Source organism: Vombatus ursinus, unplaced genomic scaffold, assembly GCF_900497805.2.
Source record: "Vombatus ursinus unplaced genomic scaffold, bare-nosed wombat genome assembly UNPS02014903.1, whole genome shotgun sequence".
NCBI lineage: Eukaryota > Metazoa > Chordata > Mammalia > Diprotodontia > Vombatidae > Vombatus > Vombatus ursinus.
In genome coordinates, this window is record NW_020954681.1 from 749,813 (window position 1) to 774,979 (window position 25,167).

Genomic DNA, 25,167 nt, shown 5'->3' on the forward strand with positions numbered 1-25,167 from the left:
TTCCGGTGGTCCTGGACCTCAAGAGGCTTCCGTCTCTTTGTGGGTGCCAGGTTGCAGTTGCCTTCCAGCTCCATCATGCTCATCTTTGAAGTCTGCGTTACCATCCAAAGCATCCCTCTGAGACGGCACTCCTGTGGGCTGGGCTGCTTCATCTTGGAATTCATCAGCCTTCGCTTCTTGGCGGTTTATGTGAACAATGGAGAAGGGGCCAGGTACTGCTGCGTCATCACTGCAGGAATCCTCTTGTTTGCCAGACCCCAGCACGGCATCAGGAGGAAGAGGAAGACGCCCTCCTTACCATCAACGCCGGCCCTTGTGCAGCAAGGCAAGGATACATCTGTCACCATCACCATATTCTGAGTCTCTGCGTATCAGAAAATAAAGAGGCCCCACGTGACACAGTTCCAACAATACATTTGTAGTAGTGTCATTTCCTGATGAGTATAATCGGAGTCTGTTTCTTTCCCTACTATCCTCTTAATCCCAACGCAAATGCTACTTCTTCCAGGAAGTCTCCCCTGACTCCTCCTGCTCTCTCCAATGTATCTAGTGCTTTGTACTTTTCTGGTGGGACACTGGGGTGGGAGTGGGAGTGAGGAGGGGGACAGAGTTCCCAAAACAGCCAGAGATTGGGGTAGGGGCTGAACCCAAGTTGGGAGTGGATTTCAGGGAATAGAAAGCGTGGGACTGCTCCCATCCATACAGAGAAACAGCAGATAAAAGACCCTTTAATTTAGACTTTGAAGGATAAGTAAGACTTTGACAGACACGTTTGTATTTATCATAGTGACAGCTGAGCCATCATATGTATATTCTGGTCACAGTTGGTGCCCCCTGAGGCCCTCATCCATATGAATGAAGTGATAGTTGAGGCCCTTGCCATATGTAGAAGGTGAGGGCCAGATGAGATACTCATAGATGGATTGGGGTAATAGCTACAGCACATCCGTAACAGCTGAGGAACTCGTGTGTTGGTGGGGTTATAGTTGAGGTACTCATGAGATTGTAGTTGGAGAGAAAAAGAGGGAGAAGAGAAGGAGGTCTTGAGAACAGACCCTTAAGGAAAAATGGAACCAGTGAATATTACAGAGGAAATTGCCCTCTACCTAGGGCTCCCTCGTATTTAAAAAGTCTCAGTTGACTTTGACCACCCCCTCACCCTCGGTCGGGCTGCCAGAGCAGCCTTGGTTTGTGGGTTCTCTCTCTCTGGACAATATGATCTTTTCTCCTTTTGCAGCCCACATCCTAGGGAATGGGGGTGGGGAACAGGAATGACTTTCTCTAACTTTATTGCCTCAGCTTCTTCACTTACAGTAAGAATCCTCCTCGAGGAGGATCCTCCTCTGAGTCTCTCGGTCCCTGGGTCTGTGACTCTCTGGCTACCTGGGTCTCTAGATCTCTGGGTGTCTGAGTCCCTGCCTCTCTGAATCTTTGTGTACCTGGGTCACTGCATTTCTTGGTTCCTGGATCTCTCTGTCCCTGGGTCCTTGGGTCTGTGACTCTCTGGTCCTTGGGTCTCTGAGTCTCTGGATGTCTGGGTCCCTGTGTCTCTGAGTCTCTCAGTCCCTGGGTGTCTGAATCTCTGGGTACCTGGGTCTCTGCGCTGAGTCTCTTGTTTCTTGGGTCCTTGGGTCTCTGAGTCCGTGTGTCCCTGGGTTCCTGGCTTTCTGATTCTGTGATTCTTAGTCCCTCGGTCCCTGGATCTTTAAATCTCTAGCTTCCTGGGGCTCTGAGTCTCTGGGTTTCTGGCTCACTGACTCTCTGGGTCCCCCAGTCCCTGGGTCCCTGAGTTTCTAGGTCCCAGGGCCTCTGAATCTTTTTATCCCTGGGTTCCTGGGTCCCTAGTCCTCTGGGTACCTGCATCTCTGGGTCCCTGGGTTTCTGGGTGTCTGGGTCCCTGGATCTCTGGATCTCTGAGTCTCTGGGTCGCTGGGTCCCTGGGTCCCTGGGTGTGTGACTGTCTGGTCCTTAGGTCTCTGAGACTCTGGGTCCCTTTGTCCCTGGGTCCTTGAGTCTCTGGGTCTCTGAGACTCTGGGTCCTTGGGTCTTTGGATCTCTGAGTCTCTATGTCCTTGAGTCTCAGGTCTCTGGGTCACTACATTACTTGGTTCCTGGATGTCTGTGTCCCTGGGTCCCTGGGTCTGTGACTTTCTGAGCCTTAGGTCTCTGAGTCTCTGGGTCTCTGAGTCTCTTTGTCTCTGGGATTCTGGATCTCTGAGTCTCTGGGTCCCTTTGTCACTAGGTCCCTGGGTCTCTGAGCCTCTGGCTTTCTTGGTCTCTGAGTCTCTGGGTACCTAGTCTCTGGGCTTGTGAGTCTTTGGGTCCCTGGGTCTCTGGGTCTCTGCATCTCTGGGTCCCACGGTCCCTCGTTCTCTGGTTCTCTGGGTCTGTGCGTTTCTTCTCTGAGCCCCTGTGTCACTGTGTCTCTGAGTCTCTGGGTCACTTGGTCCTTTGATCTCTGGGTCTCTTAGTCTCTGGTCCTTAGGTACTTGGGTCTCTAGGCCCTGAGTCCCTGAGTTTGTAGGTCTCTGTGTCTCTGGGTCCCTTGGTCTCTGGGTTTCTGACTTTGAAGGTCTTTGTGTCTCTGGGTCCCTGGATCTCTCTATCCCTGGGTCTGTGGGTCTGTGACTCTGTGGTCCTTAGTACTCTGAGTCTCTGGGTCCCTGGGTCCCTCTGTCTCTGAGTCTCTGACTCCTTGGGTCCTTGGATCTCTGAGGCTCTGTGTCCTGGAGTCTGGGGTTCTGGGTCACTACATTTCTTGGTTCCTGGATCTCTCTGTCCCTGGGTCCCTGGGTCTGTTACTCTCTGGTCCTTAGGTCTGTGAGTCTCTGGGTCCCTGGGTCCCTGTGTCTCTGAGTCTCTGACTCCTTGGGTCCTTGGATCTCTGAGGCTCTGTGTCCTGGAGGCTGGGGTTCTGGGTCACTACATTTCTGGATTCCTGGATCTCTCTGTGCCTGGGTCCCTGGGTCTGTTACTCTCTGGTCCTTAGGTCTCTGAGTCTCTGGGTCCCTGGGTCTCTGAGTCCCTGGGTCCCTGGGTCCCTGGGTCCCTGGGTCCCTGGGTCCCTGGGTCTCTGGGTTCCTTGTTTCCTGGGTCTCTAACTCTCTTCGTCTTTGTGTCTCTGGATCCCTGCATCTCTGGGTCTCTGGGTCTCTGGGTTCTTGGATATCTGAGTCCCTGGGTCCCTGCATTTTTGTGCCTCTGGGTCCCTGATTCCCTTCGTCCCTGGGTCTCTTTGTCACTAGGTCCCTAGGTCTCTGAGCCTCTGGGTTTCTGGTTCTCTCAGTCTCTAGGTCCCTGTGTCTCTGAGTCTCTGGGTTCTTTCTCTCTCCCTGCTTCTCTCGCTCTATGTCTGTCTGCTTCTGTGTCTTATGTGTATTTCTTTCTGTCTCCCTGCCTCTCTTGTTCTATGTCTCTCTATCTCTATGCACCTCTCTGCTTGTTTCTTATGTGTTTGTCTCTGTCTTTCTCTCTCCCTGCCTCTCTCGCTCTTTGTCTCACTGTCTCTCTGTGACTGTCTTCTTCTTTGTCTTATGTGTATGTCTCTTTCTCTCTCCCTACCTCTAGTTATATGTCTCTGGCTGTATGTCTCTCTCTGCTTCTGTGTCTTATGTGTATGTCTCTGCCTTTCTCTCTCCCTGCCTCTCTCGCTCTATGTTTCTGTCTCTATGTGTCTCTCTCATTCTCTGTCTTATGTGTATATCTCTTTCTCTCTCCCTGCCTCTCTTGTTCTATGTCTCTCTGTCTCAATGTGTCTCTCAGCTTCTGTGTGTTATGTTATATCTCCATCTTTCTCATAGAGAAAGGGAGACAGGGAGCGAGAGAGGTAGGGAGAGAGAAAGATAGAGACATAACATAAGACACAGAAGGAGAGAGACAGATAGGGACAGAGAGACATAGAACGAGAGAGGCAGGGACAGAGAAAGATAGAGACATACACATAAGACACAGAGGCAGACAGACATAGAGCGAGAGAAGCAGGGAGAGAGTAAGATAGAGATATACACAGAAGACACAGAAGGAGAGAGACATGTAGAGACAGAGAGACATACAGCAAGAGAGGCATGGAGAGAGAAAGATAGAGAGATACACATAAGGCACGGAAACACGGACAGAAAGATAGAGACATAACATAAGACACAGAAGCAGGGAGATACATAGAGACAGAGAAACACAGAGCGAGAGAGGCAGGGAGAGGGAAAGATAGACATACACATGAGACTCAGAAGCAGACAGACACATAGAGGCAGAGAGATATAGAACGAGAGAGGCAGGGAGAAAGAAAGAGACATACACATAAGACACAGAAGGAGAGAGACAGATGGAGACAGAGAGACATTGCGGGAGAGAGGCAGGGAGAGAGAAAGATAGAGATATACATATAAGACTCAGACACAGAGGCATAGCGATATAAAAGAGATAGACAAAAAAGCAGAGAGATACATAGAGACAGAGACACACCGAGAGAGGCAGGGAGAAAGATGGAGACATACACAGAAGACACAGAAGCAGAGAGACACATAGAGATAGGGAGACAAGGAGTGAGAGAGGCAGGGACTGAGAAAGATAGAGACATAACATAAAACACAGAAGCAGGGAGATACATAGAGACAGATATACATAGAGCGAGAGAGGCAGGGAGAGAGAAAGAGACATACACGTAAGACACAGAAGCAGAGAGACACATAGAGACAGAGACATAGAGTGTGAGAGGCAGGGAGAGAGAATGATAGAGACATACACATAAGACACAGACACAGTAAGGGATGAGAAGACAAAGACAGAGAGAGAGATAGAGAGGGAGAGAGAGAGAGGGGCTGGCAGAGAGACAGATATAGAGACAGGGACAGACAGACACATAAAATATACATGTAGTGGCAGCCTGTTCAACTGAGAGTGGGTTTTCAGGGCATGAATACACACCTGAAATTACCAACTATGGATAATGGGAGTATGGGAGTTTACATGTAGAAAGAAAATAGAAAATAACATTTGAAGTTACAAATGGCCTGACTGCATGCTCCCTCCTCTGGGTCTGAGCTGTACAGATATACTAAATATTCAGCATTTGGCTCCCTTATTCCATCTGCCTATTTCTGGACCCCAGAAAAGCCCTATAGTTTCCGGTATCCTCTCAGCTTGGTCCGAGCATTGGGCCTAGCAGGTTTCCCAATAAGTTGCTCATCTTTTTAACCGTGATTTGTATGGTTCTGAAGTGACAGTGTAAAATGACACGATAATTTAGGATGAAAACATTTCACCAACCTCCATGGGAAGTGAATCCTTTCCTGAGTAAATAATGTTCACATGAATTGTTCATGTGTTCTTTTTCCACTTCAATCTTCCCATGTATGTGGTCTGGAAAAGAGAGAGAGGATTAGCTAGGAGGTGACTATTGGCATTGAACAACATAGTGACTGAATATCACAAGCCCTTATAGCACCATGCCATTCCTAGGTAGGGAAACTGAGGCTCAGGAGCACAGAATAGATGCTGCCTAAAAGGTCCTGGGGCTGTGTTTTGTTTTTTTCTGTGTGGGATGAACTCCCAAAGCAGCAACTTCTACTACTCCTACTAATTCAGATCAGCACCTCCTCTTAACTTGTAGTCTCAGAGGATTGCCTGGGGGCATTGGGAGGGTCAGTGAGTGCTCAGAGTCACACAGACAATATGAGTCAAAGACTGGACTTGAACCCAGCTCTCTCTGATGCTAAAGCTGACCCTGTGTCCATTACATGCTGCTGTTCCCCACCCCCACCCCCCAGCCTCTGTGTTCTAGCCAGAGTAGATGACACTGGCTCCAACCACACGACCTGCTTGGTACCACTGCTCACATTCTTCTGGGGGCCCACAATGTCCAGTGACATATTACAGATGAAGAAAACTGAGGTGCAGACAAGTTCAATGACTCACTTCTGACCACACAGCTAGTAAGTGTCAGAGGCAGTATTTGATCTTGATTTTAATACGTGTACTTAGTGGAAGGCTGTATGGCTCAGATGACAAATAAAACTGCCTTTCTCCTCTTTTCTTCCTTTTCCCTCATTTTTTCCTTTCCCTCTTTTGGGTAGCTTAACTGTATGTGACCAATAAAGTGAAATGAACACATATCTAAACAAGGGCCACATCCATGTATTATGCTCCCTGAGCTCTCTCTTCCCAGACCTAGTTGTCCCCTCAGCTACTCTTTTGGGTAGAAGTTATTCTTCTCATTTCCCCTTGGGGGCTACAGCAGCTTTGCCAAATACAAACAAAATGATGATTTGCCTGGGTTGATGTCTTTAGGAACAAACTGGTATTGCGGTTCCAACAGTTTTTCATCCATACCTAGGATTCTTGTAATCATCTTCTTAGACAGGTCATAGGACTTTACAGGAGCTACAAAACACTTTTTTGGTTATTTGTCTTGAAAAGAAAGCAAATTGCCGAACAACATACCAGCATCATCCCAACCCTTCACAACAGTCATCAGCGAAATAGGAATATCATGTCCATTTCAGCCTAGTTAAAAATCCTAAAATTTATCCTAAATCATCCTAGTTAAAAAGTCAGTTTCGACTCACCTGAATAAACGGAGATGTGAAGCAGAGATTCCGTGGAAAGAAACAAAAATACCACCCAAATGTGCACTGGAAACCGATCCATTGTTTTAACCTGTAGGAGAAAATGGAATTTTAAAATAAACATTCCCCCATTGTTTGTCCCCTTTCTAGCAAGGGTTCAAAACAATCCTGAGATGTTCTCGGGTCCTAGGAAAAAAACACACTGCCTTTTCCCTGAGGGTCTGGATTGTTAACTGCTCCTTCATTATGATGTCACACCCACCTGACCACTCCTATGAGGCAGGCTCTGGTTGTCATGGTGAGTAAAACCAAACCAAAAGGTGGGATGGTTCATCTTCAGGAAAGAAGGCCTTTAAGCAGGCGGGGTGACTCCAAGCTCTGAGCTTTGGAGCACTTCCCTATTGGCACCAAGTTCAGTGGTGAGCTGTCTGCTTGTGTCCTCAGTCTTCTGCTCAGAGTCAATGGGTACCCGAGAAGTAGAAACACTGAATAAAACTAGTGCCAAGTGAAGCATCATTTGAATAATAAAAAATATACAAAGACACCTCCCCTTGGGTAGCCAATCCGGCTGGGTGGTTGATGTCTTGAGGGTGACAAAACTAAGAAAATGAAAGTAGATGGAGGAGGAGGTGGTTAAAAGGCATCTAGAGGGCTGTTTCAATTTCATCCCATGGTTTTGTGATGGTGCCTAATTCAACTGAACACCCAATCCTTACTACGCCTATTAAGACTAAGGAAGTACCCCCACACAAGGAAGAGAACCAGGTTGGGGAGAATCCGGGCCTCTAAAGTCCTCGGGCAGACATCCCGGCCAGCACAGACTGAGACCCGGATGTGAAGAAACAGATGTTGTTCTACAATGTGAGGCCCCCAGGGTCCATTATCCCCTGGCCCCGACACTGTCTTTGAGCCTCTCTGTGCTATGCCCATTCTGGCCATACTGCCAAGGCCCGGCGTCTTCACACACACACACCAGACAGACAATACGCACACATATACACACACACACACACACACGTGGATTTTATTGACATGAAAGTCTCTTTATGAAACAGAAAATTAAACCATATACCTGTTTCTCTTGCAACTCTTAACATATTCTTAACAACACCCACACACCCGTACTCAGAAATCAACACACTTGCAGCCCTGTGCGCACACCAAACACTGACATACACCAAACACTGACATACACATAGATCAATGATGCCCAGTCACCCAGACACAACTCAGAGAGTGATGCACACTGTTCCAGAAACACACATATTTGGTCACACTGAGAAATATTGTATGCAGGGACCCAGGACCAGATTACACAGACCTGTAACTCAACACCCACACCCACACCCCCCCCAAGCATTCCAGATACACAATCAGACAAGTGCATCCGTACAGACACACGGACATTCAGATAGACAGAGACATCTAGGTCCATCGATTCAAACGACACATACTCAACCTAGCCACAGTCCCCTAAACTCATTTACAAACACACAGATGTACTCTTCCCTCCCTCCCCCCCCAAACAAGAATGAGGGCTGTGTAGTTTGTAGAGTTTCCAACTCTGCCTTGAGGCTCTCTTCGGGCACAGAGACCAGGTCTAGAACCTGCTGGTGAGTCTAGACCTCCCACGTTCCACTTTCCAAAGTGGGGACAAGACCTAGGCTGTTGAGATGGTCAGTCTGGACCAAACTTGCCCTCAAATGCTAGCCTCCCCCAGGGTGAGCCAGGTGTAGTTGGGACATGGGGTGGCAAGGGGTAAGGCCCTTTTCCCACCTGTGGGCAGCAGGTGCCCCTACAGAATCACAGCGGAGGCCCTTGGAAACCTTGGAACCCCTTCTTCTACAGAGGGGGAACGCAGTTGTAGAAAGGTTGGGTGACTTCCCCACCACAGGCACTCAACCTCGCCCAAGGTAGACCCAAGGCCGTCTATCGCTGTGGGTACCCCTAGCATGCTTCTTCCTAGCTGATCGTGCTCTCTCCCCTCCTTGACCCCCTGGGCCTTCTCCATCTAGTGCTTCTCTCTTTGGCTGAGCCAGGCCCGGGGTAGGAGGGGATGACTTGATTTGGAGCTGCCTAGAGACTCTACTTTCACTTTCCTGTGCCACCTTCTCCTATCTGCTTTGCTGGCCAGTTTGGGTTTGGTGGGGAACAAAAGGATGCGCCCTTGCCTCTAGCCCAGGAAGGTCTAGAAAGACCCAAAGTCTTGGAGCTGGGCCCTTACTTTGAAGGACAAGGGCCATGCACACCCTAGATGTCCTGGGCCCCAGCCCAGGCCCAGGCCCAGCTGTGGGAGCTGGGCTCTTTGTGAGCCCCTCCCTCTGGAGTAGCCTGGCCCACTTTCATGTCCTTGCTGAACTGAGGCCAGCTGTCCCTGGGCTTGCTTCTGGATCAGGGTTTGGTTTATGAAGGCCAATCTTGGCTGGCCTGTGGTCATTCCTTTAGTGGACCAAGGAGTTTGGGGACAAAGACTCCCTCCCTGCCCCTGTGATTGCTCAAGTCAGCCACTACCAGGAAGAGCACTTCTTTCACACCCATGACCCCATGGTTCAGTAGTTCCCAATTTTGTGAATTGTAAAAGCTACAGCCTACTGAGCTAGATGACAGTGTCCAGGAAAACTGTATTCTAGGGAGTTTGGAAGTATTTAGAAAGGGAAGTAAATGGTGATCACCAGGAGCCAGCATGAGCCCACTGAGATGAAGTCCTGCCAGCCTGTCCTTTCCTTTTATGACAGGGTTATTGGACTGGTAGGTCACGGAAGGTTAGAGGCCATCCTTAACCACACTGGTTTTGGCAGTCCTGACTGGTGTCCCATGTGGTACGAATAGGGGTAACATACGGATTTCAATGCTAGTGATATTTTTCCCTCCAAAATATTAAATATGAAATTAGGTACATACCCAGAATACTTGTGTGGCAATTTTTCCACTATGAAAACAGATATGATTTCCTCTTATTTTGATCTAACATTTCCCTGACTATTGCCACCCCTCCCCCTAATTCTGGATATATATGCTAGAAATATCCCCACCCCCAACTGCTTGGAGCCATCTCTTTAACCCAAAGTTGTCTGTGGTAATGATTTTGGGTACCCTCTTCACACACATATAATATATACACATACATGCACATGTGCACACTCCTCTCCCCGAATCTGTTGACTTTGAATTCCCAAGACCTCTCCCCACCCCCAGCTCAATGCCATGAGCCAGAGACCCCATGGGCCATGTCTTGAAACAGACCCCTGGGGCCCAGTGGGGGTGGGCTCCCTCCAGGCCAGCCTGGCCAGGCAGGTCCCTGTCATTGCCCCTGGTATGGGAGGGGTACAGCAACCCCACAATGCCTTTCCATTACCCCACCTTCACTCCTCCCTCCTTTGCCTATTCTGTCATTTCAGTCGATTCCCCCCCTACCCAAGGTCTGCCCCAACTCTTTGTGCCTTCCGTAAGTGTCCTTCCTTCTCTCTGCCCTCTTTCAGTGAAAAGGACCTTTATGAGTTCCACTCACTGTTTGTAAAGACAAAACCACCCCGCAAAACTCTCCTCCCTCCCCCTTTGGAGATGCAAATAAACAGTGTGACCAGCTTGCCCCTAAAAAAAAAGACTAAGGAAGTACTTTGAAGTGGGGTGAATTTAATGTTGGTGATTTAGTAGATACCACCTTAGTCCACTGATTTTGGTAACTGGATCTTAGAGATCCTGTATTCCAGGGGTTATTAACCTTTGGTCCATGGTTTGACACTAGATTTTAGGTTGTATGTGAATATGGATGGGAAAAATGATGTGTTTCTTTTGGTAACCTCTAAACGGAATTAAGTGTTTCCTTCAATTTTTTAAAAATATTAATTATTTTGACAAGGGGTTCATAGGTTTCACTGATCTGCCAAAAGGGTCCTGGACTGCTCCAGTTCAACATCTCCTTTTGCAGAGGAGGGAAACCAAGGCCCAGAGCGGGGAAATGATTTGCCCAAAGTCACTCAGGTAGATAATTACAAAGCTAGGACTTTAACTAGGATAATTGAGTTTCTGTACTTTTATTGTTAATTAAGGTACAGTTTTGTTTCTTGTGTAAACACATGTAAGCTGGTAGAGGCTGTCTATGAAGGGGGTTCTAGCATGGGGCCCAAGGTGGACTAAGAGGGGCAGCAGGATGGTGCTGTATAAAGAAGGCTGAATCTGAAGTCACCTCACCTCTAGGGCCTTCAAAGTTTCCTCACCTGTAAAATGAGGGGGATGGATTAAATGACCTTTCTAGACCTCTGATCCCATGACCTCTGTGTTCCTTAATGGTGAGAAATTTTAAGCCCAATTTTTCCTACCCTCCCCCCAAAGAATCTGTAGAACAGCACAGGGAAGGGAAATCTTTTGTATGTTCTAAATTTTAAAATTATGGTTTCTAAAAGAGTATTTCATCCCAAGTCAGGAAGTGGTAAATTCTTCTGGATTTGAATTTGAAAGAGGGTCAGTCCACACTCTAGTTAGTACATGACTCTTCCTTCCCTCCTTTCCTCTCTTCTCTTTCTCCTCTCCCTAGAAATGTCCCCTTTGTCCATTGTCTTTTAAAAGTTTTGGGGCCAGCTAGGTGGCACAGTGGATAGAGCTCTGGCTTTGAAGTTAGGAGGACCTGAGTTCAAATCCAACCTCAGACACTTGATACTTACTGTGTGACCCTGGGCAAGTCACTGAACCCCATTGCCTACCCAAAAAAAAAGTTTCGGAGTCTACAGGACTTCTAACTGGGTTAAGGAGAGATAGGCCCAGAGTGAGCCAAGTTGAGACAGTCTTGCTACAGAACTCCTATGAATACTAATTATACTAATATGCCTTATTAATATATTCATATTTAATTTGGTGTTTAATTGGTATTTAATATTAATACTAAATATTCCTTATTAATTCCTGGTATTAATACTAAATACTCCTTATTAATAGTAATAGAAATGAAATGCTTGCCTGGGGAGTGGGCAGGGTGCAGTGGTAACAGTTCCTAACCCCAAAGCCTGAGCTCTTTTAATGACTTTCTCTCAATAGCTGTTTTTTATATAGTACTTACATGTGAGAGAGGCAGTTTGAGATCACAGGTCCCATTTCCCCCCAAATGAACTATGCACCAGATTGGACAATCCAATTTAGAATATCACTGTGATAGAATAAGTTACCTTCTTCTGAGCTCTCCTAGGCCTTAAGAGTCTCACCTTTTCTCACCTGAGTTAAAAGAAAACATGATTATATTCCAAGTTACAGTTTTCAAAGTGGGCCTCAGTTTATCCCAGAGGCAGTTCTGAGCATTCTACAAGATGGAATCGGTTAAGTGGGACCAAAGAGACCTAGGTTGTAGTTCTGGACAGCTAGACTGAAAGAGCATTTATTAAGCGGCCATTTTGTGCTAGACATTATGCTAAGTGCTGGGGCAGCAAATGCAAGAAAGTAAGAGAGTAAGATGGTCTCTGCCCTCAAAAAATTAACATTGTAATTGAAAGTGGCAACATTTAAATGTGTGGAGGTGGGGGTGGGGTGATAGCTGTACCAGAAAGCCTGGATCAAAGCCTAAATAAGGGTGGAGTCCAATTTTTGGACGGGAGGAGGTAGAAAAAAGGAAGGGAACAAGCATTTTAAAGCACCTACTATGTGCCAGGCAATGTGCTAAGCCTAAGCATTTTACAAATATTATCTCATCTGATCATACCTAGGGAGTTGGGAGTAGATGCTATTTTACAGATAAGAAAATTGAGGCAAACAGCATTGCTAAGCAACGTGCCCAAAGTTACCCAGGCTTTCTGACTCCAGGCCCAACACTCTGTGCACTGTGGCGTCACCTAGTGGGTAGAGAGTAAATCTTGAGCAGAGAGCACATGGCCCTAAAACCTCATGGGATTTTTTTTTTTGGCTTTAGGACATGCATGGGAGCACTGCTATAGAAACCATAATTCTGAACATACAAAAAATGCCCTGAGATCCTGTACTTTCTGGACCACTCATTAAGCATTTTAACCAATGCTGCTCTATAGCATTGGGGATTTTGTCTTTCCAAATGAACTGACTAGCTGTGTGACCTTGGGCAAGTCACTTCCTTTCCTGAAGCCTTAGTTTCCTCCTCTGGAAAATGAGAAGGGGATAGTTTAGATTCTAGGTCCCTGATTCCAGGGCCCTCAAAGAATATCTGGTTTAACCCCTTCATTTTGTACTGGAGGAAACAGACCACCTTCAGCTTGAAATCTAAGAAATGAAAATTCTAACTAGAGCTAGCCAGGGATGGAAAGGACTCCCCCCCCCCAAAAAAATATCTCAAGACCCAAATAAAGAAAGTGATAATAACCTTACCTTGGGAGATTTTGATATAGGAGCTCTGGCTGGCCTGTAAATGCAGACGGGCCACAACTGTGCAGGCGTTGCTCTATCCTGCTTCTTCCTCTGCAGTGAATTCAAGCCAAGCTTTTTTTTTTTGACTCCTCAGAAGCCCAAGATAAGCTGCTTCGGCCTGTTCCTATTGGGTGGTGGGTTGCCTTGACAATTTTCCCCAACACCTTTAGGCCTGACAAGTGGCTCTCTGCTGTTTTAGGAGCACTCAGTGGTATTTTAATAAGAGATTATTGATTGATCATGTCTGGCTTCTTTCTCTTTCTATAGCTATGCTCGTGCCTGTAACAATCTATTTTGCAACAAGGTTTCATTTTGTGTCTTTTTAACAATTGAATTTTTTTTTCCTTCTTCAATTGGGCCTTCTCCTGTTACTGGGTGCTATGCTGTGCTTTGCTCCTCACCCCACACCCTCCTCATCCCCCGCCCTTGACAAGTTGATTAGGGCTGGCTGCTTCTCTGGGAAGCCAGCCTAGTCTGGTTTTATTTCGGTCTGTTTTATCCAATGTCCCAGATTTTGTTTGGGAGATGCTCACTTTATAAATTATTATTTATAAACCAGAACAAAATTTTCTCCCCAAATAAATACGATGTCTTGAAACAGAAGGTTGGCACAGAAATCCCTGTTTGGGGCAGGGTGGGAAGAGTGGGGCTGTGTTCTGCCCTTGAGATAACACTGAACAGAATTCACTTGGATTTTAACAAGCATAGGGCCTGAGGATCCTAAAACTAGAGTTGGAAGAGATATTAAAGGGAATCTAGTTCACTTCTTTCATTTTATAGATAAGGAAACTGAGGCCACATAGTTGGAGTGACTTGCCCAAGGTCACACTGGTAATAAGTGGCATAGTCACTTGATCCCTTTAAAATGGGGCAAATGGTATAATAAAAAGTCCATCACTTTTAAATATATATGTATATATATATTTATGCATACATATATGTTCATTCATGTGTATGTATATGTATTATGTTTGGGTGCATACATATACATACACACATAAACATACACACATACACATATAAATAAGCATGATGCAGTGGCAAGAATGCTAGAATTTAAGTTAGAGGGGGGTGACTTGGGTCTTTGTCCCTTGCCCATGAGATTTTGGACAAGTCACTTCACCTTTCTTGATCTCAGTTTCCCCACCTATAAGATGAGAGGGTTGACTAGATTAAGGTCTCCTTCAGTTCTAAATCTATGACCCTATGAAAAAGCAGACCAGATTAATTCACCATATTTGCCCAACTGTATATCAGCCTGGTGTTTCTGTCTCCTAGGAAAAGTCTTTCCATCATATAATGACTATGACATTTCCTGTGTCTGATGAGCTTAATGCATTCCCAGGAGAGACCCTGAAACATACCTGCACTTGAAACTTGGGAAGGCTGTACCACCAGCACCCAAGGGACCAGACTATTTTAAGTGAGCTCCATTTTAAACATCTGGGAGACAGACACTGTGATTACATTTCACTTATACAAATAGGGTTTTCCATACTCTATTTAGCCTGTAGGCTGCAGAAATAATGTCAACTCTCTACCTGATTTTTGGCCTTTATTTACTTTTGTTTTTAAAAAAATATTATTGATACCGTTTGGTTTTAGGTCATAGGCATTTCCTGATATACTCCTTCCTTACCCATTCTCTTCTCTAAAACACTAGTTGGAGACCCAATGTTAATTAGTTTTATTAAGTAAGTTTTATTAGTAAGCTTTGGTCCTAAAAGTGAAAGGACACTCTTGAACTGTAATGCTTCTAAGGGGAACTGACATAATTTTTGAATAAGTCTATTACAAAAATTCAAAGGAAGCCAGCAGCATTTGCTAGTGAAAACTGGGGAGCACATGGCTGTGCAGGATGTAGCTGCCATCGCTAGATGGCAGACGAAGATCAGGTTTCAAAATCTCAGCCCTGGTCCCCTTTGGAAAACCTTCCTTCCCTCAATTTCTGACATACTTGAACCTTTTTTTTTTTTAAAAACAATCCCTCTCTCCCATTGCTCCCCCCACCCAAAATGAGCAATGAACAAAAACAGAACCCTCATAACAAACTTGGGTAGCCCGGTAAAGCACATTGCTACATTGGCCAAGTCCAAAAATGCATGTCTCACTCTGGATTTTCAGGTCATCACCTTTCTGGCAGCGCCATTCTTCATCTTTAGGCCTCTGGACTCAGTCTCTCATTGCATTGGGCTGAATTTTAAAGGCTTTCAAAATTGTTTTTCTTTATAATGTTGCCGTCGTATAAACTGTTCATGTTCTCTTTATTTCACTCCATATCAGGTCTTAGAGGGCTTCCCAGTTTCTTCTAGAACTATCCTTTTCGTCATTTCTTTTGGCACTATAATACTCCATTACATTCATATACCACAATTTGTTCAGACGTTCCCAAATCAGTTAAGTACCACCTTAGTTTCCAGTTTTTGGCTACTCTGAAAACAGCTGATATATATGTGTTTGTGTGTGTGTATGTGTGCGCGCATGCGCGCACATGCACACACACATATACACACACATCCACTTCCACACATATGTATATGTATATAACCTATGGATCCTTTTCTTCCTCTTTTGATCTCTTTGGTATATTTTATATATATATATATGTATATAATACACACATAATATTATATCTCTTTGGCCTAGTAATAGTACAGTTGGGTCAAAGGATATGTATACTTTTAGGACATACTTCCAAATTGCTTTTCCAGAATGACTGGACCAATTCACAGCTCCATCAACAATACATTTGTACATTTGTTTTCCTGCGGCTCCTTCACCATTTGTCATTTTCCTCTTTCGTCATCTTTGCCAATTGGCTGGGTATGAGGTGGAACCTCAGAGTTGCTTTAACTCATCATTGATTTCAAAATTCATTTGAATTTTTCCACTTTGACTATCCTTCATCATCTTGCTAGAACAGTCTCTTGCTGGAGATAGAATTATCCCTTTCCTTTCTTCCTTCTGTATTTTGGCTGTTGTGTGCCAAAGCCCTCTCCAGCATCTTCTCCAAAGTCTAGATATTAGAAACAGATTCAGAAGCAAAGCCGAAATAAAGTCCAGAACTCGCTTTAGAAGAAGAGGAAGGAAGGAAGGAAATAAGGAATGAAAGAAGGGAGGGAGGGAAGCTCCCAGTAGGATTTGATTTGTTGATCGGCAGTAGTGATACCTGAGTGTACGCTTCCCTGATAGAAAACAGCCCAGACCTGCTGTTGTCTTGTTAATAGATCCATTCTTGACTTGATTATGCTATGCACCTGCTGTATTGCACATACATGCACAGCTTGAGGACGGAGGGAAGAGGGGTCAGACTGAAGTAGAATAAAACAGAGACTAGAGAGACTGAAAAATATTGAAAAGAAAATACGCTGGTCTTTGGGCCCATGGCGTAGTGACTGGAATGCTGCACTTACAGTCAGGAAGGCATTGTTTCAAATCCTACATGTGACACTTATTAGCTATGTGACCCAGTTCAATTCTCTGAGCCTCAGTTTCTTCATCTGTTAATTGAGGACAATAGGAGCACCTCCTGCTGTGAGCCCTACATGCATACACAAGCCCTGGCGCTTACAACCTGTTTACAAACTCAGAGGCAGCTATATTGATGTCATATATCATCAGTTAGCTGGAAGAACCAAGTGTGGGAGGAAATTCTGGGTAGGCAGGGTTCTCTGGGGTGGGACATTGGCACTACTGAGGTGGCAGATTTGGAGGTATCATGGTACGGTGGGAAAATTGTGCTGGGTTTAAAGTCAGAGAACCTGGGTTCAAATCCTGGCTCTTCCTCTTTTTAGCTGTGCCACCTTGGGCAAGGCATATCCCCTCCCTTGGCCTCAGGTTCCTCCTTTGTAAAATGAAGAACATTGGACTAGCTGGCCTCTGTGGTCCTTTCTAGTTCTAAATCTATGATCCTATGAGTGACCTTGGGCAAGTCTCTTCTCTCTGAGCCTCAGTTTCCTCATCTGTCAAATGAAGGTAGTTGGACTAGACGAACCCTGAGGTCTCAGCTCTTAATATATGATGTGTGATTTGTATCAGCACCCTTGAAGTGCAAGGAAATCTTGTTCCTGAATCTCCGATTTCTCTTAGGCAGGAAGTGCCTTGAAATTATTGCTTCCCTGAGAAAAATGTATACCAATGGCTAACATGTTAATACCTAGGCTCTCCGAGTAGGCCTGGCCAGGGCTCTGTGTGCTTAGTAGGGCCACTTCAGCAGAAAAGAGTCTTAGTGAGGATCTGTTGCTAGGAGACGAGACATCCAAAGGCCTGTGCCTGAAGTTGCAGGAACCATACTGTAAATCACTCAGCTTCTGGGAGCTCTGGTTCAGCTGGTTCCTGGAGGTGAATAATATCCCTTTATGAATATGCACTGTTAACCTATGGAGCGTCATGTACTCTGCAAGAGTGTAGGGCTGCTTGTAGGATCATGACCCAACTATTCCATTTCCTCCAAGGTATGCAGGCCCACGGAGGCAGGTCACATTTTCACGTGGCTCCTGCAAGTTCTGAATGCTTCTCCTCCCCGAAACAAAACAAAAAACAAGCAGCTTTGGTTTTTTCTAAGTCTAAAGTCACTGAGGGATCTTTGCTGGAGAGAAAGCTATGTGTGGCATTGTTCTTATGTGGTAATACCCTGCCTAGACAGTTAAAGGAGAGTTGGTTCCATCAGCAACACCGGGAAAATGAATTCCATGGAGTATAAATATGCAGGATAAACAGCCAGGGCTGTCCTGCATGCTCTCAGTTTGCCCGACAAAGGTCAACTGGTTGCTGGGTAGAAGGGAATGTGAGAAGTGCATCCTTGGGTCCTGGGTGGGAAACTTTCTAGCAAAAAGAGTTAGTGACCTAGGTCCTCTGCATCCTGATGTGTTACTTTGGTTAAGCACAGGCCTTAGACTTAGCTAGAATCCCAAAGACTTCTGAAACTCCCCCCTGGAATTGGGGGGGGGATGCACTTTGGCAAGAGGGAGAAGGAAGATGTAGCCTTCATCTTAGCCACCACTGCTGGATGAGAGCACGGGTGTTGGAAAGGGGGAGGGAGGGAGTAGGAGAGAGAGAGGGAGGGGGAGGGTCTAGAGGAGGGAAAGAGAGAAGGGGGGATGTGGGAGAGAGGGAGACACAGAGAGACAGAGAGACAGAGACAGAGAGACAGAGAGAGAGACAGAGACAGAGACAGAGACAGAGACAGAGAGAACCTTTGTGTCCAGATTGCTGGCTAGATTAGGGAAAACGAGCAGGTAGAATCATAGATTAAATATTAAGACACCCAAACTATGCCTTGGAGTAAAACCTTAAAGTGAAGTTGTGCACCTGAGGGACTTGTCTTTGTTTTAAACAGTTAAGAGCCAATTTGGGGTAGAGAACCAACTGAGTGGAGGAGAGAACAGCCCTTGAATATGTTTCTGCTTCTCTGTGACAAAGCTTAAGCTTCATCATCATCATCATCATCAGAGCTAGAAAGGACTCCTTTGTTTTATAGAGTTACTTCTCTCCCCCATATGACTTGCCCAAGGTCACATAGATAATAATAATAGTGATGATAGCTAGCATTTCTATAATGCTTTGAGGTTTGCAAAGCATTTTATACATATGATCTCATTGGATCCTCACAACAACCTTAGGAGTTAGGGGTTATTATTAGCTCCATTTTACAAATGGGGTATTTAGAAGTTAAGTGACTCACCCAGGATTACACAGCTAAGTGTCTTAGTTTGGATTTGAACCTGAATCTTTCTGGTTTTCAATTTAGCACTCTCTCCACTGCACTCCCCAGCTGCCTCAGACATTAAGTAGCAAAGACAGGATCAGAACTCAAGACCTTGCTGATTTACATACTAGTACAAGTAATGACAGGCAAACTAAGGTTCAGGAGGGGCCCTGAGCTGCCCAGGCTCTCATGCCTAGTAAGTGCGGTTTCAGTCATTTCAGTTGTGTCCGACTCTCTGTGACTCCATTTGGGGTTTTCTTGTCAAAGATCCTGGAGTGGTTTGTCATTTCCTTCTGCAGCTCATTTTTATAGGTGAGGAAACTGAGGCAAACAGGGTGAAGTGACTTGCTCAGGGGTCACACAGCTAGTAAGTGACTGAGGCCAGATTTGAACTTAGAAGATGAGTCTTCCTGATTCCTGGCCTGGCACTCTACCCACTATGGTGCCACCCAGCTGCCCCAGTAAGTGGGTGAATAGGACCTAAACTCAGGTCCTCAGCCTTGAAGGCCAGCTCTCTTTCCCCTCTACTAGACTGCCTCACAGGGAGTTCCATAAACTAAAACTTTTAAGTTTCTTTGAGAGGATGCCTAGAAGAGCAGAAGCTTTTTAGTCTATTTTCCTGGAGATTTCTTTTGTAGATCAGTTACTGAGGAAAACCAGAGTAAAACAGCATTCAAAGTGGGTTTTATTTCTTAGAAATTCAGATCTTTTTGACATCTCACCTGGCAGGAAAAGAAAAAAAAACAAAGGAAGATGGCTTTTTTAGATTTTTGAATTAGATGAAAGAGCAGCAACCTGGGAAGAAACATAAGAAGGTAAAATCTTGAAAGAAAAGTCAGCTCTGGTTATTGCTCAAGATGTGGCATTTATCCAAGATACTCTTCTTTCTGCCCCCTCTGTTGCTAGCAGAGTTCCTGGAGAATGGCGGCACAAAAGACCATGTGCCCCATGGCATTCTTGAGGCTCATATGGGCCACTTCTGAAGGCTGAGGACTAGGCACCACGGGGGAGACCACTACTAGTGGCCTTTTCCTACTCTGAGGGGTCAAATCTCCCCAACATACACGTACATGGTTGGTGAATTGAATTAAGCACATGTACATGGTTGGTGTTTCTTATCTGCACGTGATGGCTGAAGGTTGCTTACACCTTGGAGCACTTGATGTAAAAGTTACCCAAAATGAAGTCATTGTGGGGAGATAAGATTAGTATGTCTCCTCCCTAATGGTGGAGAGGGGGGAAGAAAAGGGATTCATTCCAGGGCATGAGACCAGCAACCAGTAGAGTAATACCCTTCCAGAATCCCACTTAGTCTGAAATATCCCACTCTACCCTCTACTCATCCCCGGTGCTAATATACTTCTTCTTGGCTTGTGAATAATCTATACATTTCATCTTATTTATTATTAGAGTCATTCTTGTGTCCATTCATTGTTCTCATACTTTTTATGCATCTGCTGTGTCTCTGTTGTCTATTGGTGACTTCAGTGCTAGTTTGGTGGGATTACTCCAATGGAACAGGAATAAAACCATAGGACATCAGAGCTAGAAAGGACCTCAGAGGTTGCCTAACCCAATAATACTGAAATTTGATGGATAGGAAAACTGAGGCTTAGAAATGGAAAGTGACCTGCCCAAGGTTACATATGATGTCACTTCCAGAGCAGGCTAATAGAAATAACATTGGGTTTAGAGATTGAGCTCCTAGATTCAAATCTTGGCTCTTCCACTAACTAGCAAATCTTGGGCAAATTGCTTCATTTCACTAGGCCTCCAGTTCTTGATGTGTAAAGTGAGGAGGCTGGTTAGATTGACTACCCTCTAAGACCCCCTTTCCAGTGTTTCTTGGCTCCTAGGACAACGGTGTTTCCACTGTGCCATGTTCTATCTTCATTTAAGAAATGCTTTCTGTAGAGCACCTGCTCTGGAGTCAGGAAGACCTGAGTTCAAATCCTGTCTCAGACCAGACACTTGACACTTAGTAGCTGTGTGACCCTAGGCAAGTCACTTAACCCTAATTGCCTCCAAAAAAATGCTTTCTGATGATAACGTCTCAACTTATGACTCAGGCAGCTTGAGTTCAAATCTTGGCTCATCAGTAGTGATCTCAGACAAGTGAGCTCACCTTCCCACTCCTACACTGGGTTCACAAAGGGTGTCGGATTAGATGACCTCAGAGTTCCCTTTGAGCTTTAACATTCTATGGCTCTCAAAGTAGGAATCCAAGAAAGTGTGATGGCTCCAGGCCAGTATTAAGGATGTCCTTTCCCTTCTCTAATTAAGCTTGTATAAATGTCAACATAGGTTGTGAGATAATAATAACTGACACATGTATACATGCATATATATATATATATATATATATATATATATATATATATATAGACATATAACACTGGAAAGTTTGTAAAGCGTTTTATAGACAAGATTTCAAGTCTCATGCTACCCATAGGAGGTAGGCACTACATATGTTATTATCTCCATTTTATAGATGACAAAACTGAGGTAGAAAAAAGTGAAGCGATTTGCCCAGGGTCATGCAACTAGTAAACCATCAAGGTAGGATTTGAACCCAGGTCTTCCTGACCCAAAGTCTAACACTATCAATGATGCCATCCTGCCTGTAACTATGTTGTTCTTCAGTCGTTTCAGTCATATCTGACTCTTTGTGATGCCATTTGGAATTTTCTTGGCAAAGATACTAGACTGGTTTGCCATTTCCTTCTCCAGCCCATTTTACAGATAAGGAAACTGAGACAAACAGGGTTAAGTGACTTGCCTAGGGTCATACTAGTTGTAAGTGTGTGTGAGGCAAGATTTGAACTTAGGTCTTCCTGACTCCAGGCCTGGCACCCCACTGTGCCAATTACCTGCCCCCTGTAGCCATACCATTGTCTATTTAAAAACACGTTGGATTGTTTAAATCTGCTGGATTTTATTTATTTCTTTTAATCCACTGGTTTTCTAAGTAACTGAACCTGACAACTTCTACAGCCTGTGGATATCTGTGTATTGATACGTTTCTTCAAAGAGATAGCTTGATGGAAAATTCAGCAGGGCTTGGAAAGTGATTTTCTTGTGCTTCTAGAGATCAACCTGCCCTCCTATGGAAGGCTTTCTCTGGACAGCAGATCAAGCATATTGGTTCAGTTGGAGTCAGCCCCAGGCCAAGTCAAAGGAGGAAAACATGGGAGAAAGGGGAGAAGTGGTTTTTTTTATTATTTTTTTTTTAATTTTTAGGCAATTGGGGTTAAGTGATTTGCCCAGGGTCACACAACTAGTAAGTGTCAAGTGTTTGGTCTGAGGCCAGATTTGAACTCAGGTCCTCCTGACTCCAGGACCGGTACTCTATCCACTGCACCACCTAGCTGCCCCGAGAAGTGGTTTTAATGGCCTTCAGTTTAATTGGTTTGGAGGCCAAGCGGCAAGCAAATGAAAATCATAGGTTTAGAGTTGGTTTTATCTGTTTAGTTGATAACTACTTGGGGGAGAGTGAAAAAGAGCTCTGAGGCCCTCTTCTAAAAAACACAGCATGAAATAATGCCTATAGAGCATCGACTGGGAGTCAGTAAGACCTGGGTTCAAATCCTACCTCTGACACTAGCTATGTGACCTTGGGCAAGTCACTGAACCTCTTTCCTCATTAGACTGTGAGCTCCTTGAGAACACTTGAGAGCAGGGACTGGATTGTTTGTTTGTTTGGTTTTTTTGTTTGTTTGTTTGGTTGGTTTTTTGCCTTTCTTTTTCTTTTTGTTTCCCTAGCACTTAGCACAGGGCTGGGGCCTCGAGGCCACAGGTGGCCCTCTAGATCCTGAAGTGCAGCCCTTTGACTGAATCCAACCTTCACAGAACAAATCCCCTTAATAAAAGGATTTGTTCTGTCAAACTTGGACTCAGTCAAAAGGCTGCATCCCAGACCTAGAAGGTCACATGTGGCCCTAAGGCCACATGTTCTCCACCCCGACTTAGCACAATGCCTGGCACATAATGGGAGCTTAATATACATTTATTGACCAGCTGCTTAACTCTCTCATCTATAGTTCCTTCTTTTGTGAAGTGGACAGCCCACTCCTATCTCTTTGTGATGTCTATACATTGAATAGACTAAAGATCCATTTGAAAAAAAAAAACAACTCATATCCTTGAAAGTCAGCTCTATTAAAAAATAAAACTGTTTAAAATTCAGGACTTTATTGATCAAGATATAAAGCACCTCATGGCCAGCTAAGCTGACTTATAGGTGATCTACCTGTGATTTACTACCTGTCTGACCTTGGGCAAATCGTTTACACTTTTTAGTCTCAGTTTCCACTTGTGTAAATTAAAGGGTTGGGCTAGATCTTTAAGGCCTTGAAATCCTGTGGTTCCTGCTTATAGTACCTTCCCCTCCTCCCCCCCACCAAGAAATGCCTGTTTATATGTTGTGAGATTCTGTACTTGTTTCATGATGTTGATATCATTGTTATTCATGTGTGTTATGCTTTGTTTCACAGCTAGAGAGGAAGCTCCTTGAGAGCAGATTTTTCCTACAGCACTTGGTAGGGAGTTACAACCCCAACAGCAGTTCTGGAAATGCTTGTAGTCTGAATGTTATGTGCCTATAGCATGGGGTAGCTAGGAGGCCCAGGGGGATAGAATGCTGGGCTTGGAGTCAGGAAGACCTGAGTTTAAATGTGACTTCAGATACTTACTAGTTCTATGACCTTAGGCAAGTCACTTAATGTCTATTTGCCTCAGTTTCCTCATTTATGAAATAGGGATAATAATAGCACCAACCTTCCAGGGTTGTTGTGAGGATCTAATGAGAGAATAATTATAAAGTGCTTAGCATAGTACCTGGCACATGGTTAACTAGTATTACTATAAACTCACTTTTCTTTAAGGTCTTTAACTTTTTCTAGTTCTAGCATTTTCTTTGGCCTTTGGTGCCAATCTACAACCCTGTACTCCTGTGTCTTTCCCCTCTTCTACTCTGATGTTCTGTTTGGTGACTGGTGGCATCACCCTGGAATGTGGGAATTGTTTTTGCTAGTTTGCAAAAGAGCAGTGCGCTCCCATCTCCCATCAGGAATGGCCTTGTGAGTGGCTCTGTTTTGTTTGAGTCGCTGCCGAAGCCACTTCTGTGCCTGACCGTCATGAGGGCAACTTTTCTCTCTGGATTTCACCTTTTGGGTAACAGGCAACAAGTTTCAGTGGTTTCCCCTAGAATCACAGAAATTTTGGAGTTGGAAGGAACCTCTACGGTCCAGCCTATTCTGGAACAAGCATCCCCCCACTCTATCCCTGATAGGTGGTTGTTCTGCCTCCACGGGAAGACTGTTGGTGAGGGGAGCACATTACCCCACTCTCACGTGGCCCAGGCCCCTCTGGAACAGCTCTCACTATTAGAAAGTTGTTGTTGTTGTTGTTTTCCTTGACATTAAACCTCAATTTGCATCTTTGTAATTTCTGCCTATTGCCTCCTGGGGCCAAACAAAACAAGTCTAATAATCCCTTTTTGGCATGATAGCCCTTCAAATACTTGACAATTATCATATATCCTTCCCTCTCACCCTTCACCCCACATCTGTTGAGATACACTGTGACAGAATCTAGTCCTTGCAAGGTCTTTTCCCAGCTCTTCCACTCACTCTCTGAGTACAGCTTTGAGAAGTTGCTTCTCTTATGCCTCAGTTTCTTCATTTATAGAATGGAGAGACTATTATATTCCAAGTTGTTTCTCTCACTCTACTGGGTGGCATTTTTAATTTAATTTAATTTAATTTAATTTAATTTTATTTTATTTTATTTTTTGGCTAGGCAATGGGGTTAAGTGACTCGCCCAGGGTCACACAGCTAGTAAGTGCTCTGTGTCTGAGGCCAAATTTGAACTCAGGTCCTCCTGAATCCAGGGCCAGTGCTCTATCCACTGCTCCACCTAGCTGCCCCGTGGGTGGCATTTTTTAAAGCATCCTCCTTTTCTCACCCAACAGGCCTATTCTTAAAAAGGCAAAGATGGTGCAAAAATATGTCTATGTCTAAATAGACATATTTTTGGATTATGTTCCAGTTCATAGGATCATAGATGTCAAGCTGGAAAGGACCTTAGAGGTCATATATTTCAACCTCCTCATTTTATAGATGGGGAAACTGAGGTTCAGAGAGGTAAGTGATCTACCAGGGCTTACATGGGTATTAAGTGACAGAAGGTGGATTTTCTCTGATGCCCACCCAGCCCAAGTGCTCTTTATACTCTTGTATTATGCACATCTCCACTCCTTCCCTTTAGTGTACATCATCATTATCATAGTCATCATCATCATCACACTCATCCATATGACACTTTAATGCTTACAAAGTGCTTTCTTTCCAACAGCCCTTTCACATAGTAAGTGTAGAAGCTGAGACTTCGAATTTAGGTGTGTTCACTCCAAGTTCACAATTCCATGCTGCTCTGGTGGCCATTTTCCAACCTGATACATTAGTGATGTGAAGAGGGCAGAGTTAAAAGGATTTGAATTTCAAATGATGATTTTTACAAGTGTGCTGTGGAAGGAA

At 44.8% G+C, this 25,167-nt stretch overlaps 1 long non-coding RNA gene across 1 annotated transcript; it reads right to left on the reverse strand.

Annotated features, from left to right (window-relative positions):
• Window positions 1–5,280: 5,280 nt before the first annotated feature.
• LOC114028948 lies at window positions 5,281–11,750 on the reverse strand. Its single transcript, XR_003567427.1, has 3 exons — window positions 11,723–11,750; window positions 6,564–6,654; window positions 5,281–5,358 (listed from the first exon to the last, which is right to left on the reverse strand). It is a non-coding gene; the product is annotated as an uncharacterized LOC114028948 (long non-coding RNA).
• Between the last annotated feature and the right edge of the window lie 13,417 nt (window positions 11,751–25,167).